Genomic DNA, 15,105 nt, shown 5'->3' on the forward strand with positions numbered 1-15,105 from the left:
CCGAATGATCGGCACCATGCGTTACCCTGGGAACTATTGTTCTGACTTTATTACTAAAAACAACTACCCATGATCGGAAAACAAATCGAATTTTGGGAATCCAAAAGTTCGTGAAAACTCCCTTTTACATTAAGCTGGACGGCCTGTCCTTAAGCAGTACTGTTTCTTGCGGGAAGGCATTAATATACAATATTTGGAAAAGCCATCTACACACCGTTAAAAGCCATTTATGTTCCCACTTTGTGGAACGTGGGAGTGGTACTATGAAATCGAATAAATATACGTTTTCAAAAGGTTACAGAGTAGACTTCGGAACGCAAGATGTGAGCACAACACGCGTGTTTTGAAGCCTGTTTACAACGCTGACGTTCCCACGTCAATGATTTACACCATCACCCGTTTATACGCTGTGACGCAGCTGTGATCCCCATGGAAAATTACTTGGCATACTCTAGACCATGTTTTTTGGAATCCCCAAATGAGCAGACGTTGGCGAGCAGTGATATACTTTAATAGCATTTGGAATCAATTTTTTCCGGAATTACAATTCGAGGTCCCGTGTATGATTAGGTGCTCGATTACATAAAATTCGTCACGAAGAAAATAATTAGGTTGGTTGGCTGTACGACCTGTGAACCTGCCGGATTTATGCCATTAATGTTTAAGAGTCGTCCCTATTTTGATGCTCCTTAACATCCATAAATGCTGCTCGGGCTATCCCATACAAATGAAATACCGAAATGAGGTGATTGCTCTTTTTGAAGTAGATGGAATTATCTGTTCATCATTTTTATGTTCTAATAGTCTTGATAAGAACATCCGCCACCAAACATTGTCCTTGCCCTTTAATGTGATGCACGTAAATTTAAAACTGCATTTATGAAAAAAAAATGGTAACCCATCGATGCAATTTTTGCCAATTTGGTCTAGGATGATTTTAATAACCATCTGAGTGCACTATTGTCTGTATAAAGATCGAATTCCGAATGTTCTAGATAAGGTCGCCGAAATTTGTCAGGGCAAATACTACCGCGAGACTATGCCTGGCCGCTATTGCGCCCCCGCTCGTACGTAAGCCCTTTTTCCTAGTCACGCGCCACCCAGTACTGGTGTAACTCAATCTCCTAACGCCATCGCCTGTTCCCCCTACTTCCTACCTTAATTCAAAGGTACAGATAATGTCGCTCATGTTGATTTAGTCGGTGCGGCTTGCAAAATGCTATTGGGGCCCAAACTAACCCTCAATACGTGAGACAATACGGCTCTCCTAGGGCTGAACCTGATGCGTCTGATTGCAGCCCCGTAAATCGGTAATGTCAAAAATTAGGTAGTCCTCAACACTGCCCCAGATGTTAATCGCGGTTTCAATGTGTTAAAAGTACTTTTTTGCTGTGGACCCCAAACGAAACCAAGTTAAATCTCCCTTTTCTTAACAAGAAAGTTACCTACGCTTTAATACAACAAAAGTTGAGCGATGCTTAGAAAAATACTTTAATAAAACAAGGTTATTTGCATAAAAGGAGCACAATAAAAGAACCTCAAAGCATTGAATATAACCTTAACCTTTTTTAAATTTTTGGGTTCTGGGTATTTTTTTTGTTTTTTTTTTTTTTTTTTTTTTTTTTTTTTTTTTTTTTTTTTTTTCTATGTGGACCCCAAACAAAGTTAACCCCTTTTTTCAGGCTCAATTCATTTCATGGTACTAATGCTAGAAAAAAAATACTTTAATGTAACTTGGCATGAAAAGGACGTCTTGTCCCCAAGATCTAAAATTGTCTTTAAATTTTTTGTTCTGGGTAGTTTTCTATGGGCTCAATTCCTTTCATTACTAAGAAACATTATTGTCTGAAAAACGTGTCCCCAAAAATTCATTTTTTTTGAGGGTGCCAATACCATTTTGTCTGGGCTAACATGAGTCCCGCCTCTCGCAAAACGATTCCAAAACCAGTTTTATGTGCTTTAATATGAATCCTCACAATGTATCACTGTAGATTAAAATATCGTCAAAAATATTCGTGATACTCAAACTGAAAACTTTAAAGTCGCCAAGCACCTTATTTAATAAATTCGCCAGAACCATGCTTTCCCTCGATGCTAACCCGAAAGGAACATAGATTCCATTCAAAATGTCCCGTACTTGTCGACGAAGGCGGTATATTTTTTGTTGAGGCCTCCTGTAAGGAATCCCTGAATTAATAGTGCGTTCACTAAATCCATGGTAGAATAAACCAAGAAGATTTTCCCAGAAGGTACTGGAAGGCGCTTTCAATAGTAGGTCATAGGTGTTGATCTCTAAATTCAATTATTTTGTTTAATTCCCCGGTAATTTTACTACTAATCTTTGGCGAAACCCGTTCTTTTTTTGGAACTAAAAAAGCTGGACTGCTGTTATGGTGGAATTTGATTGGTCTACTTTACATCACTGTTTCAAGTAACACGATTTTTACGTGATTTTTCTACCAACAAACATTTGCTTCGGAAGAGCGCATACTGATAGGGTCTTGTCCTTACCAAATTGATTTGACGTTACTCTAATGTTGTATCTCAAATTAATTTTGTCCTTCCCTAGTGTCTTGGTAATCGTATTTGGGTAGCCTAATTGATTATAGTGTTTCAATTCATTTATCTGAGGAAAACTGATTAAGTGATTCACCAAAACTTGGACCTTTTAGGGTTCGAATTGTCCACGACCTTGCTTCCAAAGTTTGCTATAATACCAATGAGGTATTAAAAATTTAAATGTCACTGGTTTTCCTTACCGTGTTTATAATTCATACCCCGACGCTTGCATAAAGTTAAACACCCTAAAATAATTGAAAACAGGCAATTCTTCCGGCTACTAAAAAAAGGAAAGGTCCATGAACAGGTCAAATTTATTTTGAAATGAATATCCCTACTCATCTATGAAATTTAGCGGCTGGCCAATGTTGCGACTGATACCGGTACCAATCTGTGGGCTTTAATTCTTTAAGAAACACCCTTTTCCGTTGACTCAAACTGTGTTTAGAGCGCAATAAACATGGCACATTATTATGGTTCTATTGATGTAACCTGTGTCAAGGAGACCGAAATAAGGTAAGTCCTCCCAAATTGCATTGGAATATACTTCAAGTATGACTTGGGAACCCAAGTTTTTAAAGGCATATTGCAGGGTCTTTACCCACGGACAAAGCTTTAAAAGGGGGCGTAGGGGCCTGCACTTAACACAACGTCCCCTGAGAGTGGTTATAAGATTAATTATTTTCCCCGATAAATTATGAGAACTACCCACCAGATATTGCATCCACGACACCTCCAAGGTTACTCGCCTGTTCCACCATTGATACCGTGGTTTCGTTTCCGAGTACTCCCTGTCTGTTTGCTTGCTGACCCCCCGGAGTGTCCTGCAATCGTCTCTTCGTGTAGGATTGGTGGGTTCTGTGTGAGTAAGTTCTTCTCGGGCTATTAATTTACCTCTGCAGCCACATGATTTGGGGCGGACCAGAGAGTACTGGGCGTTCGGGCACTTGTTACTTTATCACTGGGTCCGGCGTTATTATCAGCGCCCCGTCTGTGTTGTCACATCCCCCTGTTACCGGAGCTATCATTTCGGCCCGAAATATTACCATATCTACTCGTTCTCGAGGCCTATTTGAGTTATATGACTCACTACTTTTTCTATACGGGATACAAGGTTGTAGTTGTGCATTTAGGCCCGAGAGAAGGGGTTTGATGAACATTTAATTTCCCTAATACCATCCGATAGTGGGAACCCATCTCTATAAAAAAGTTTGTAGGTGTGAGGATTAGGCCAGTCCCGCAAAACAAGCTCGGTGCTATCAAGGCAAAATTCCTCCCATTATTGGTTATCAAAAATATCATGATCCTCGCTCTTCCGGAGTTAAAGATAGCACAAATAGCTCGGATATCATATACCCAAAATCGGTAAAACCGCTTCTTGTATGGCGTTTGAGTCCTGTACAACATGCCCGAACTTATTGCCTCCCGAAAGTAATCTTCCAGGGAAGAATGCTCTTATGGATTAATTTTCTAAGCTGTGTCCAAGTCTAATTATTGAGTTACCGCTTCGTGGAAAATGGTTTCGCAGACGCCCTTCAGTTTTGGGTAAAATTATTCAACAATTAAGTTTGATCCTGAAGTTATCTTCAAATTAAAGAATTTTGGAAAGATTTGCGAAAGAAATTTAATGTATTTAATGCGGTTCTCCACCGGAATTATAAGGTAAGGCGGCAAACAACATCCCTCAAAAACCGAACTTGAAACCATCCTGGACTATTTCGGTGGGAGGATTTAAATGGCCGTAGCTACGGTTCCTATTATAAAACTGTCAGCTGTCCTGCTTTATAACTTACATTGTTGATAGTTGCAGCTGGAAAAAATCCAAAAGACATTGGGTTTCTCCCTAACGCGGCGTTGGATGATTTTGGTTGGCAACTGCAATATCATTAACTCGAGGGTTTTCCTGTTGAATTCGATTCCTATTTCATCATTTTTGATTTTCTGTAAGAACCGAGGTTATTTTTAATTACTACCTGGGGTTTCCCGTTCGTTTGACGTCCTCTGGTACTTTGGTAACATCAGACCGTTCCTCTTCCGAAATTGTTTTTTCCATATATTAAGTTAAGTCCGCATACCCGTCATTGATTCGGCTACTAGCACGGAATCCCACTTCCCGAATCAATTTTTCTTTTTGCGATTTTTACAATATCGATAGCGCAGCCCTTCCGATCTGCCGGACCCGTACCACTAGCTACTTTGAATTTGTCCACACTGTATCTTTGAGTTGTTCCCTATCAATGTTTGTTAAATCCAAATTCAGGACTTTTCATCAGAAATTTGGATATTCTTCCGTCAGTCGGCATATTAATACCAAAGCACACAGATTACCAAGACACGTAATACTATAGTTTCAAATAGGCAATATCTATAAGAATATGATTAGCTTGCGGATGGCCTACCCCTGAGCTCAATACAGGAGATTTCTACCGGGGCAAAGTTGGTATGTGACATTTGTTTAACTCTCTAAGGACCTCCCATAATTTTTTGATATAAGAACCGGTATATCCCAGCCCATTCAAATGTAATAAATCTGGTTTTCCCATTATAATATTGCTAATTCAAAAAATATTTAGGTTTGCCTGTCCCCCTAGTATAGCCCTGAGTTAACCAACAGGATTAATGACTGACTAATCGTTACTTCATGACTTTTGAATGTGGACAAGTATGAGTTGAAGTTGAAACTGTTAATTGCGTTCAGGTGCAAACTACCAGATTTTAATTCTAGGGGATAAAGGCACTTTCAATTAAGAGGATTTTAGACGGACTATCATTTAAATTCTTATTAGCCTGATAAGCGATCGGTATTGATCTCATTAAACTAGTTGCATAGCTTTGGTTTGTGCAGAATATCGTTTTTGTGCCTATTGAAAACTAATATAACTTGAATTATAGGAATTATTGTGTTTGTTTTAGATCTTAATGTTTTTTTTAAGATTTAGAAACTGTTAAAACCTCTCGTGGTAATAAGTAGGGAAAGATATTTAAATTTCTAAGGCATAGTGGGAAATTCATAAGCCGTTTTAATGTGAGAGTCGCCAAGTAAAAACCACATTCATTCTTCTTTTATATAAAATATAGTATGGTATTCAAGGTAAAGTTTGGAAAAATTTAGTGTTAAGATTTATATTTTAAGTAGTTTTAGTAACTGGTGCACAACTATTACAATTAAAAATCCAGTTTGTACAGTAAGATTTAAGGGTACACCTATAGAATTATTTGTTCAAAAATTGTTTTATAGAGGAAATTTATGTTATGTAAGCGAAACATCTTATCCGGAGTTCATATGATACTCACTTTAATCAAAACGCAAAGTAAAAATTACACAAACTATAAAAGACTTTCTTATGTTAGTTTATTAATGCTGTTTTTAGAACTTAAAATTAATTACTAAATTAAAGTTCAGGGTTATTGACCTAGTTTTACTATTAATTACTAATTAATTTTAAAATTGGTTGATTTTAACTATTTATGAATTTCTTACAACAATTGTTTGACGACGTGTAATGCTAAAGCATCTAATATATTATAAAGTTGTATTTTATGAATGAATACCCTAGGTAGTTCACTATCACTAACCAAGGGACTGTGTTATCAGGTCCAATCAGCGGAGGCTCTAGTGATAAGGTTTTTGAGGTACACAGCCCTTTTCCGCGGTTGATAGTTTCGTTATTTATTTTATTCCTATACACATGTAATTTATATGTGAACCTTAATTACAAATACACACCCTAATGGTAATTTACAAACTCTGCAGTAGATATTCACATGTAACCTATTTGTAACACATGAAATTTAATTTAGACAGAGGAAAATTCATGTTAATTACTCTACCAATATAATTTTAAGACTATATATTTCTAAAATTTTAATACAATATATTACAATGTCATTAAAAACAATTATCTGTTGGTGCGATGAGCAATAATTGTAAGTTAGTTAGAATTTTACTGAATTGACTTTTTAAACCAACATATCCTATATTAACACTACATTTCCAACCAATAAAGTACTTTAAATTTAAGAGTACTTAACTTCTTACTGAAATCAAGTAAAAATGTTTACTTTTGATAATTACCTTTACCCTAGGGGTTAATAAAGTTATTATTTCTAAGACTTTAAGTTTGACTGCGAACAATAAATATTAGGTGGACCTCTCAAGTAAATGAAATATAAATGAGAAATATTGTTCTATTGTACCTCATTGAACTACTATTATTCAAAAATAAAACAAATCCTGGTTATATAAATCCTTCTTATAATTAATATCTTTAATAATAACTTAATTTAACAGAATCTTTTAAAAAAATATTAAACAATTATTTAATGTTTGAAATCCAGTATGACATGCTAATTTTCCTTCATAGTAATGTTTTCCCTTCCTAAACAATTTCTCTCTCCCCGTTTAAATAATATGAAACTATTTTCCATCTAACATAAAACTAACATGCTTCCAATTTAGACTTATAAATTAATAAATTTTCCCAACTTATTCGATTCAATTAATCCCAGGTACAATTCGAATAACTATTGCAACATGCTATGATCCCATTTCTTTTGTTTTAGTTATTAATGAACACCCTTTATTTAATGTGAACCTTTTACACTATAAATACTCCAAATCGGCCAATTCAATCTTTTGTTAAACGCTAAGGATAATACCGGAAAAGACGTACAATACGGACAGACCAAAATTACTTTCTCTAATTCATGATAGACTAACGAGGCTAATCACTAATTTCATGCCCGATCAGGTCCTGCCGATTGAACCCGTTCCCCATCCTCCTCCTGCATTAACCCCACGAGGACTTGCCATCCTACCAACTAGTGAATTTAGATACCATTACACCAATGATTTAAATGATAATGCAAAAATAATCATTAATTTACCTTATTTAATTTTAAAACAAAAATTTCTATCACAGACTGGATCCACACCTTGAGGTTATCGCTCTGCTTACCATCATGCAACGTTTTCTAAGCACAGTGCTGTGAACGTAAAATAGATTATTGTCTCGGTTAATAAAATAATTTGAACCCGCGCCGAAGTTTGCAATTCACCAACTAATTTAAGCTTTAGGAGCACGAGGTCGAGGTTGGGACCCCCTCAAGGTGCAGAGACTGCCAGCTTTGATAGATGTTTTAGTTTTAGAAAATATACATTTTAATTCAATCTAATCCCCCCGGTTTTAAAATTATTCGTGATCCCTATTCTAGCCAGCAACTAGGTGCAAAACCACATTTAATAAATAGGTAATAGCGATGTTCTGTAAAAAAACTCGCACCTCATAGTATAATTCTCCTAAAAAATTAACCAATAAATTAAGTCCCTACGAATTATTGGAAGGATCTCACCATCACAGCCACGGAGCCACCGGAGACAACTGCGCTCGATCTTTTGAGCGACTTTCCCCCGACCTTTGGGAAAAACCGGCGGTCTGTAGCGCCCTCTCTCTACTCATGGCAAGACCAACTATGCCTATCTGATCCACCTGCTAACTAACTGTTTGTGCCCTCGGCACAGGTACAAGAGCCTTGGCTTCAGCCCCCAGGACCCACCTATCACGCGTCTGCATTTCATTAGAGACCATTTCCCCCTGGCGATGACCCTTTCTTATAGATGAGGTCCCCAGTTTAGAACCCTATCTAGGATCACGCCCAGGTACTTAACCTTGGGCTTCAGCTCAATGGATGAGCCTCTGAATAGAAAAGGACCAATGCCCTCCATCTGTCGCCCCCTGGTAAAGGCAACCACAACAGCCTTGGTGGGGTTAACAGTGACGCCCACCTCATGGAACCAATTTCCCACCATGTTCAGAGCAGCATTGGTCAGTTCCGTGATTGTTGTGTTGAACTTGCCACTTACAAGAATCACAATATCATCTGCGTACCCCTGTGCAAAGACACCGCTACTATTCAAAGAATTTAGCAATTCGTTCACAACCAGGTTCCACAGGAGAGGAGAAAGGACGCCACCCTGCGGACAGCCCCTCATAGTCCTCGCACTAACACTTGCTAACATGAGGGTTGTAACAACCAGCCTGTCCGTGAGCAAGGCCTTATCCAGTCACATATTAGACCATCAATACCACGTCATGAGACCGCAATGGTAATCGCCTGAGTGGCTGTGTTGTCAAAGGCTCCTTCGATGTCTAGAAAGACATCTATGGTTACCTCTTTTGCTGCCAGCGTCTTCTCAATCCTGCATACCAATTGATACAGGGCCGAGTCACATGACCTTCCTGGAGTGTAGGCATGCTGATTAGGATGTAGAGGTCGCTCCAAAAGAGATCCCTCCCAAACAAACCTAGCAACCATTTTCTCCATGGTTTTAAGAAGAAAGGAGGACAGGCATATCGGCCTGAGAGACCGGCCGATCCATGCCAGTCCTCCCCTGCTTCGGTATAAACACTACTCTGGACACTCTCCAGGATAGTGGAATGTACCTGAGGGCCACGGAGGCTCTGAAGAGTCTGTACAGCTAGGGAAGGAGAATATACAGCCCCCGCTGCAAGCAAACCGATCTCACCCCGTCCCCCCAGGAGCTTTGTAAGGACTGAAAGAGTTAATCGCCCACTCGATCCTGGTGGCATCCTTACAAGAAATCTGCTTCTTAATAATAATACATTACAATATTACTAGTAATTTTTTAACATTGGGCGCATGATCATACTTAGTGAAGAGTGAGGGGAGGGAGGGTCAGCTGCCTTCCACTTGAATCAAAAATAATAATGAAATGGTTATAAAGTTATATGAAACAAAATTAGGTAGGGGCGTGTGGAAATAATCAGCTATGTACCCAGTGGTGTAGTGGGGCCGGAGCGGCGCTCCGGCACAGCTTTAAAGAAGCGGAGCGTCGCTCCGGCATAGCATCTAGAGCCGGAGCTGTGAAACTGGAGCGCCACCCGCCTGTAACAAGTGGTAGGAGGGTGACGAGTCGCTGAATAATAAAAAGGCCAGAACAAACCCGCATCACTTATATGTCCGTTGAGTGGTATCAAGGCAATTGTAAGGCGCTGTACAATAGACAACTCTTGTAACTCGCAACTAGCGCCTTTATAAAAATCAGGATGCGCTCTCACTCTCCCTCTCCCCCTCCCCATGACAGGTGTGCCACACCACCCCGCCCGTCCCATCTCCTACTAACTGCAGGAAAGTGTATACTTACACAGACAGGTCGAGACTTGTTATTCGCGTTCTCAGTCTCTATGTTGTTGTGTGTGCTTGTATTAAGCTGTTATCGTCGAAAGTCTTAGTCGTAGTGGTTGAGATCAAACAGCATACCGTATATACTGTTAGTTTTGTTTGAGTTGAGTCCTCTATAATACATTTGTGAAGGCCTATTACTAATTTTTTAATTATTAGTTTGTGAATTGATGGGACCAAAACCTAAACAACATTATATAACGTCATTTTTTAGTAGTGCCCCTAATATGACTGACTCAAATCCAGTTCCTGGAACATCAAATCCAAAAGCTACAATTAAAATAAGTAACCTCGCTGAGCCTGAGACTAATGAAAAAGGAAGTTCGAGCAGATGATCCCCCCCACATAACACAGTGGCCTGAAATTTGGACAGAAGATATGTGGGAGAGAAAGTAGGCGGCTTTTCCGTGGATAGACTCAAAGGAAGGTAAATTAGGCTGTAACATTTGTTTTGAAGTCGGTAATTTGGGAGCCTACAAAAAAAGAACATGTTTCGCTTTCTTATGAGTGGCGTTCGTACAAAGTTTGTTTTTATGGCTCAAATAGAACAAATCAACTCAAATCTTTGAGGAAAAAGATTATTGAACATAAACAGTCAAAAGCTCACCAAATCGCCTCAAACAATTATTGACAAATCAAACAAACATTCGATGCTACAAGTAATTGATCAAATGAATCAAGCTCAGCTAGATTCAACTAAGGCTGTGTTTAGATCGGCATATTTTATTGCTCAAAACGACCGTTCGTACAGCGACCCATTTCGGATTGGTTGAGCTACAAAAACTAAATGGGGTAGATATCGGCGTAGGCCTTCATTCAAGGTATAGTGCGGTCGAAATAATAGATCATATTTCAAATGAAATAAAAATGCGTATTTTGAATCAAGTAAAGGAAATTTCTGGAAGCATTAGTTCTAAATCCGTCCTTCATTGTATATTTAAAATGTGAATTTAGCAAGGATAAACCACCAAGTACTTTATTTTTTGGAACTTAGTCGAGCTTTCTGATCAACAAGCTGAGACAGTTTTTTAACAGTGTTCACCAGTGCCTTGAAGGATATGGTTTTAATGGCGAGTACTTAAAACAAAAACTTGGTTTCCTTTACAAACGACGGGGCGAATGCCAAGTTTGGAAAGCACTCAGGTGTAGCAAGGAGATTTGTATCTGTTTACCCTAATATTATCATATGGCATTATATGAATCACAGACTGGAACTGGCTATTGGGGATGCCATAAGTGAAGTACCCGGGGTTAACCATTTCCAGCCATTCATGGATAAACTTTATTCATTGTACAGCACATCTCCCTTGTAAGAACAAGCGAGAGTTAAAAGAATGTGCACAGGAGCTCGATATTCAAATGAATAAAATCGGGAATTTTAAACACGAGGTGGGTAGCAAGCAGTTTTCGTACTGTTTCAAGCCGTGTGGTTTGGTTATCAAGCCTTAGCCAGCCAATTCTCTAAAGCAATGGATGATCCTGAGAGAACATCCACTGATAGATGCAAATATAATATAATGGTTTATTGAAGAAGCTGACTTCCCATAAGTTTTTGTTAAACTTAGCATTTATGTATGACATTCTTGCTGAATTGGCTTTGATGTCTGAAAGTCTGGAAAACAGAAGCACGTCCCTTGTATTTGCAGACAAACTGATACATTAGATCAATCAGATATCTGGAATCTTTGAAAGAAAAACCTGAGACAAGAGTTCTGGAGGCACAAGTCGCCATGAGGGAAGGCTGTTTTGCTTCTGTAAAGTTAAATGAAAACCATAAAATCGTATCTATAATAAGTAATATATCTATCTAAAAATATTACTTTACAATATTTAATAGTTTTTGGCAATGCATTTTTACGGTATTCTTTTTCAGGCTACAATAATGTATTAGCACGACAGCTCACATTAATTTTTCAAAGTATGTCTAAATCATAGCTTATCTGTTTGTCATTAAAAATTGTTTTAGCCTAGTTTACGAAATGAAATTTCCTTTATTAATAATCAAAAAGATTTTTATTGCTATAAACCCAGCAACTCGCCGCTCCCATGGTGTAAGTATAATATATTTATATTACAGTTTTCACCATGAAATGACTACTGTTATAAAGTATATTTAATAATTAACCAGAATATTAATATAACATTTATTACAATCGCTCTGGTTTAAATGGGTAAAACGACAGTTTAAGTGGAAGTCAGCAAATGTAACGCCGCCGCCGCCGTCGGAACGCCAAGCTGACGACACGTGCTCGATCTTGTCGAGGGGGGCGGGGGGAATCTGCACGGTAGCACACCTTATATACTTTCACCATGGTCGCTCCGTCACAGCTAAATTCGGCACTACACCACTGTATGTACCACACTGAAATGATGTAAAAATCGAGAAATATCTACAGCCACCAAGCGAATGATAGACGTATTTGTTAAAACCTGAATGGCCATGGCATGCTTGCTACTCCCCCCCCCCCAACTAGTTTTAATTATGGTTTCATCTATGATGGGCTACATAACTATTTTTGCAACAAAAACAATGTGGAATAAATAAATTAATGTAAGAAGACGTCTGTATCTACGTAATCGAATGCTACTTAGATTTTAACTTTTTTTACTAATTTTTTCCCTCTGGATGGAAAAAAGCCTGGTCATCCCTCTTCCCAAAAATAGTAATCCTACAAGTGTGTCCGAGCTTAGGCCCATTTCCATTTTACCAGTTCTGTCTAAGGTATTGGAAAGAATTGTGACAAATCAGTTGGTTTCCTTCCTGGAGTGCAGCGGTGTTTTGCCCGATAGTCAGTCTGCTTTCAGGAAGGGTTTCAGTACGACATCTGCTATACTAAGTTTGACAAGCCAACTGTTTTCCGCCAGGGATAAGAATTTCTGTAGTAGTTTAGCTGCTTGATTTCTCACATGCATTCGATTCAGTGCATTTTGATATGTTTTTGGTTAAGCTGCATTACTACGGTTTTGATCAGGTTTCAAACAATGTGGTTTCGCTCTTATCTGATCGACAGAACCCAGGTAACCAGGGTGAATGATCGTCTTTCAGGGATTGCTCTCAAGGAGTCAGGGGTTCCTCAGGGTAGCTGCTTAGGTCCTATTATGTTTCTATTGTATACTGCGGATCTTAATCTTGAGTTATCATTCTGTTCCCTTTACTCCTACGCTGATGACACTCAGCTTGTGTTGTCATATCCTCCATTACAGCCTTCCTTGGCAATGCAGCAGATCAATGCTGATTTGTCGAGGGTCAGGCTCTGGGCTGACGATCACGGGCTTCAGTTGAATCCAAGAAAGTGTTCACTTGTTAATTTTTACCCCTCTTCAAATGCAGTCTTTCTTGGTAATGGACCCTTGGGAGTTTCCTTGGGAGGTGTTCCTTTGCAGGTTTCGGACACAGTAAAAATCCTTGGCGTTAATTTTGACAAGCAGTTAACCTTCTTGAACCATGTTCAAAATATCAATCGTGGTGTAATGAATAGGTTAAGAGTATTGTTTAGGTTTAAGGGGTTACTCCAGGAGGAAGTGAAACTCAAGATTGTCAAAGCTGTGGTTTTCCCAGTTATTGTTTATGCTCTTCCTGTATTTGGGGGAAGATTGACCCTTGAGGGTACGGTCCTGATTGATAGGTTACAGAACTCTGCTGTAAGATTTGTGTACGGCCTGAGAAAATTTGATCACGTTAGCCAGTATCGCCGTACAGCAAGGATCCTTCCGATAAAGTGCATTTTCAAACTTCAGGTGGCTTGCTTTGTTCACAAGGTGTTGCTGACGGGAAAACCCTCTTACCTCAGGGGGATGCTACAGACCCGGGCTGAGATTAGGGACTGTCACACTCGGCAGGACGCCATGCTGGAGGTGCCCAGGGTCAGGCTGGAGATGGGGAGGAATGGATTTAGATACTTTGGCCCCCAGATATACAACAGCGTCCCTCACAGTCTAAAGGCTTATGGATATTCCTCGTTTAAAAACAATCTCAGACTGGCTTTGGAGGAGGAGTGTTTCACCCCTAAATAGCTGTTTAATGTAATGTATTAGCGGTTTGATTAGTTTAATTTTGTATTTCTCGGATGATGATAGATAGATTTGTATGTGCCTTGATTGAAAATGTATGACTTGGGTTATTTTGAAAAACAACAATGTAATGTTGAAAATCGCTTCAAATAAAGACGTTATTATTATTATTATTTATTATGTTACCAACCATGTTATTGTGTTGAAGTTATTTTGTTTTATAAAAAGCCTTTAATCTCTTTAACTTTTAGAGTCAATATTTTTGGGTGTAAAAATTAAAGTCTGAATTCTTTTCACCAGAAAAGCAATAGCATGGGTTGGTAAATCTGGCATCTTATACTCTAAGGCGGCGTACAAGCGGGACGACAAGAGCGACAGATACAAACACATGATAAGTAATGTAAGTGTCCTAGCTGAGTAACAAGAGCGGGTGTCGGTCTCGATGTAGGCATTTCAAGATACTAACATGTTTGTATTTGGTAGTGCTAGAGCGGCAAGTACCACAGCGGGCTCAATCTTCGTCAATTATATTTCAATTAATCTTGAAGTATAGTGCATGATTGTGCATCAGAGTGGACATTTTCTGAGCGTATGTTGGTCAGCCCGATATTAACACTAATATGTATAACTTATTAAAATTGTTTGTAAAAATCTATTCTTAGTTATTCAGATTGCTGGGTAAATTATTGTTTAGTAAAAAACTTTAAAAAAAATGGATCATTACTATAGATTTACTAGTATTACATTTAAATGTTTCTTATGTACGAGGCATGGCTATTAAATAATGAGACTGATGTAAAAAATGTAATTTTTATTTTATACATAATCACTTATTGTCGCCTTCAATATACGCTCCTTTTCTATCCGTACAACTCTCCATTTCTATTGTTGGAAACAGTGGTGAAAGTCATCTTATGTCAGCTCCTGCAGGACATGTGCCGCTTTCTCTTTTACAGCTTCCAGATTTAAATCTTGTCCATTTTAATGAAGATTTCGCCTTAGGGAACATGTATAAGTCCACATAGTGCAAGATCTGGTGAATAAGGTAGATGTTCTAACAGTAGGACTTGGCTAGGAACCTCTTAACAGATAACGTGGAATGAGCTGGCACATTGTCTTGGTGGAGAACCCATGATTTGTTCTTCCTTATTTCAGGGCGTTTTGTCCTTACTCTTTGACGTAGTTTAGAAAGTATCTCAAGGTAGTGATTCAATGTTTGACCTTCGGACCGAGTGAAGGTACAGTACATCATTCTTGGATATAACAAAAATAATCATCATTCACTTACTCATTCGAGCTTATTTGGCTCTTTGAACTTAGGGGCTCTTCCAG

Source organism: Homalodisca vitripennis, chromosome 5 (assembly GCF_021130785.1).
Source record: "Homalodisca vitripennis isolate AUS2020 chromosome 5, UT_GWSS_2.1, whole genome shotgun sequence".
In the NCBI taxonomy this organism is placed as follows: domain Eukaryota; kingdom Metazoa; phylum Arthropoda; class Insecta; order Hemiptera; family Cicadellidae; genus Homalodisca; species Homalodisca vitripennis.